Source organism: Octopus bimaculoides, chromosome 7, assembly GCF_046866305.1.
Source record: "Octopus bimaculoides isolate indiv1 chromosome 7, ASM4686630v1, whole genome shotgun sequence".
Taxonomy (NCBI): Eukaryota; Metazoa; Mollusca; class Cephalopoda; order Octopoda; family Octopodidae; genus Octopus; species Octopus bimaculoides.
The window spans coordinates 85,811,019-85,816,380 of record NC_142934.1 but is presented as its reverse complement, the minus strand read 5'-3'; positions in this window follow the sequence as shown (position 1 = coordinate 85,816,380).

Below are 5,362 nucleotides of genomic sequence, written 5' to 3'. Positions count from 1 at the left end.
AATAGATAGACAGATAGATAGATAGATAGATAGATAGATAGATACCATGTTTTCAGTAAAGGTCTAACAATACATGGTAAAGGACTGGAAATATACGCACGCACACACACACACACACACACACAAACACATACAAACGCGTGCACACACACAAGCGAGAGCGCATGCATTTACATACATATAGAGCGCAGCAGGTGAGGAAATTAGAGTGTAAGGGCGAAGCGACTGGAGGCTGAAGCGAACGTAAGCCGGTTACTATATTACAAAATATTGTAGCAACGTAATAATGGATGAATTGTATATATATATATATATATATATATATATATATATATATATATATATATATATATATATATATATATATATATATATATATATGTAATGTGTAATGGAAAACAGCATTGGAGATTCTCTATGAGCTTTAGTATTTACGGAACACTTTGAATAATGGTGTGACTGACATGCATAAGGAAGGGTTAACCATGCTGAATATGTGATTGATTACAGTTTTGCTCAATTTAGCATCAGAATGTCAGTTATGAAAAGTAAATAGTGTAAAATGTGTCACTTTCTGATTATGTAATGCACACGTCCTCTGTTCATTTGTTGCTATTTTATTCAACCATTCATCAATCGAGAGCTGTTTCTTGGCTTGCTATACTTACAGACAAGTGCCAAAATGTATGACTCGGCGGAATACGGAAGACACAAAATGGAGAATTCGTAGTAAAGCTGACCATTAATTTTTTTGCAAGATTGTGGGAGGGTATAGGTTGATGTTAAACGCAGAGGTGACTCGAAATTTCTGTTGCTGGGTGAAATCTATGGACATGGAGTTTCTGTTAATCGTAGAGAGCCCCAGTGCTATTTTAGACATGTATCTCTTGGCGGATGCAAAAAAAATACAAGTAAATAAGTAGGGGCAGAACTGAAAAAAAACTAGTTATACGTGTGATATAGGGTATTTGAAACTTTTCTGTGTTTGATAAATGAAAAGTAGAATAAACAATGAACGAAACTGCTTTTCCAGGGTACAACGAGTTGTAACATCAATCAAAGGTAAGAAAACAGTCATTTACATGTCAGTGACCGGAGCTGACCACAACAAATTCAGAATACTGCAGTTTATAGTACTAACAACTTGTTTTCCTGATGATGAGTTTGAAAAATTACAGTACACACTCGGGCACAGCTAAATTTTATCAGAGAATATGTTTTTCTAAAACCACAAGAGTACGCTTCATCGTTAATCTGAGATTTTACTGCATAAATAAGTGAACAAATCTGTTAATGCGGTAACATCTAGTGCAAACCAATTAGAAAAGAGTCGATTACATATTTTTAGGGTATGTATTCCAATTATATGGCAAGTGCATAACACAGGAAGGCTACATATGAAAATCGCTTCGCTGCGTTGTGAACACGTCTACGTTAATTACTTGTTGGATGTGTACCCTTTCTCGTTCATTCTGACACACAGTATTTGTGTTTTAAAGCTTAGTCTATCGCTCTCTTTAGCCGAACTGGTAAGTTACAGAGGTGTAAACAAATCAAGCAGTGACGGTGGTGGGGAGACAAACACAGACACAAACACAAACACATCGACATATATATATATATATTTATATATATAAATATATATATATATACATATATATATATATATATATATATATATATATATATATATATGTATATATATACACACACACACATATATATATACATCTACACACACACACATATATATATGTACATATATACACGCACACATATATGTATATATGTATATATAAAGTCGAAGTTTATAGAAAAGCAAAAGACGAAGACAGGTGTATGAACAACAAGCAAGTGTATATAGTTTGACGCTCGGGAAAAATGTACATGTCAATTACGTTTCGAGCCTGTGCTCTTCAACAGAGCATAGGCAGAGAGGAACAAGATGAAACAGAGAGAGAATGAAAAAATACATGGAGAGTTCAGTGGTCCATATATATATATATATATATGTATATATATATATATTTATATATATATACATATATATATATATATATATATATGTATATATATATATATATATATATATATATATATATATATATATATATATATATATATATATATATATATATATATATATATATATATATATATGTATATATGTATATATATATATATATATATATATATATATATATATATATATATATATATATATATATATATATATATATATGCGACAGACGACCACGCAGTTTCCGATTACAAAATAAACTAACAAGGACTCTATCGACCTGAGACTATAGTACAAGACACTTACCCAAGATGTCATGCAGAGGGACTAAACCTGGAGTCATGTGCTGTGGAGGAAACCTTCTTACCACACAGCCACACCGGCGCCTTTGTTACCTTTTTGTCTCTTTTCGTAAAATTGTACTCCTTTAATGGTATTGCATGGTTTTGCCTGTAATTCTTATTAATAATATTTTGTTGAATAAATGTACTAGTTTCGGCTATACATATTCTAAAATTGGAACGATGCAGAGAAGATTATTTGGTGGAATAATTTTAAATGAAATATGTTTTCGAAACATATGTAGTTAGCTTTGCCTCTCCTCGCGTTCTTATATAACTTTATCTATTCACATATTTTTGTCACAAATTTGTAACGTTTTTATTTTTGTGTTTGGATGAATGAGCCGAGTTGCAAGGAAAAAAAATTGTTATTACGATTATTATTATTACTATTATTATTATTATTATTATTATTATTATTATTATTATTATCATTATTATGATTATTAGTATTATTATTATTGTGGTATTGTTGTTCTTGTTACTACTACTATTACTAATACTACAACTACTACTACTACTACTACTACTACTACTACTACTACTACTACTAATAATAATAATAATAATAATAATAATAATAACAATAATAATAATAATGAAATAATAATAATAATATTTTGTTATTATCAACCATATCATCATAATATACCTTATATCATTATGTAGTAGTAGTAGTAGTAGTAGTGGTAGTAGTAGTAGTAGTAGTAGGGGTGGTTGTTGTGATTGTAGTAGTAGTAGTAGTAGTAGTAGTAGTAGTAGTAGTTGTTGTTGTTGTTGTTGTAGTAGTAGTAGTAGTAGTAGTCGTGCCATAGTTATTGTTTTGCTGTTACTAAAGTTGTTACTAAAGCTGTATTTTCTACTTCACTTTCTGATATGTTTTATCTATTTCTTTCTTTTTATTTTTTTTTGAAACTTTTTTATTTTATTTTATTTTATTTTTCACTATCTTCTATAGCTGGATATTACCTGCCTGTGCATAGCAATGAGAAGCAGACATTCTGTGTAATAAATTATTTATGGTCAATAGAGTCTTTCTGGTGATTTATTTCACACCATTCTTCTTCGTTGTTGCAGTAGTGTAAAGATATATGCTGCTGTTCACATAAAGTCTCTGCTGAATACAAAAAGTAAATAAAGAAAATGCACAACCTTTCATTTGTAACATACGGCTCCTGTTCTATACGTCCATACACTTGGCTGAATGCATGTGCGCATATTTTTATATATACATATATATATATATATATATATATATATATATATATATATATATATATATATATATATATATATATATATATATATATATATATATATATATATATATATATATATATATACATATATATATATATATATATATATATATATATATATATATATATATATATATATATATATATGTATATATATATATATATATATATATATATATATATATATATATATATATATATATATATATATATATATATATATATATATATATATATATATATACATATATATATGATATAGATATACATATATATATACATATGATATATATATATATATATACATATATATACATATATATATGCGCACATGCATTCAGCCATGAGTATGGACATACATGTATTCATATATATATATATATATATATACAAACATAAATATATATATATACGTACATATATATATGTGTATTTACATATATATGTATATGTATATATATATATAAATATATATATATGTGTGTGTGTGTGTGTGTGTGTGTGTGTGTGTGTCTGTGTGTATGCGTGTATGTGTGTATGTGTATACATATGTATACATTCATATACGTCTATCGACATATATATAAATATTAATGTATAAATATATATATACACACTTTCATATATAGATATTTATATATGTATATATACATATATATGTGTGAGCAAATATATATATATATATATATATATATATATATACATATGCATGTACACACATCCATACATATACATATATAGACATATGTATATATATATTTATATGTATGTATGTATGCATGTATGTTTGTATAAGACTATGTATAGTATACACTTATTTGTGTATGTTTATGAATGTATATTTTCATATGTATGTGTTAGTGTGCGTTAGTTTATACGAGAATATATGATTAATGGTGAGTGTTGCTGTAACTATAAATATAAATGCATATGGGCGTGTATATATCGACATGCATGATAAAACTCCATTCGACTGTAAATCCACCGAACCGCCCATTATCATAAAAATACTATAATATACAGAAATATTCTGAAATATCGAACGCCAGTTCAGTATAAGCATAGAGGATAATATGTTTGTTTTGTTTTTGTAGGGGTTTTCTGTATTTTTATTTAAAAATAGTTTATGCATAACATTCTCTATTCGTTTCATAAAACTATGACAACCAAGTGTGATATTAATTAAGAATGTATTCCTTCACCACCTGTAAACAATGTCAAATGATCGCTTGTAAATTTAAACCGCCATTCTGTTTAACAGTACTTCCTGCTACTCAGTCAAATTTAGCAGCGGAGTTGGAGATCGTTTAAGTATTCGGGGAACAGGTATCCGGTATAATGGTAACTTTTTTCTCTTTAGTATCAGATATACTAAACTGGATCGTCGATGCTACCTGTCCCTGTCTAACTGGAACTATTGGAAATTACCCGAGGAGTTTAGTTTAAATTTTAAAAGTGGTTATTCATATAAAATACGGACAGATAAATGTGTATATTTTTTTTGTTTTATAGTAAAATAACAACACTCACCACAGTATTGATTTTAGATTCCATTGTATATAACTATTACTACACACACACGTACACGCACGTACATACACACACATACACCCACATATAATTTATGATATATAATATGTTTGTCTTACTTTGATACTTTGATAGATTTCGGCCACTATTGGCCCAGGCCATGTCTAACTAAATAGCACCACCTGGCGATGTCATTCAAATCAGGAATCGGA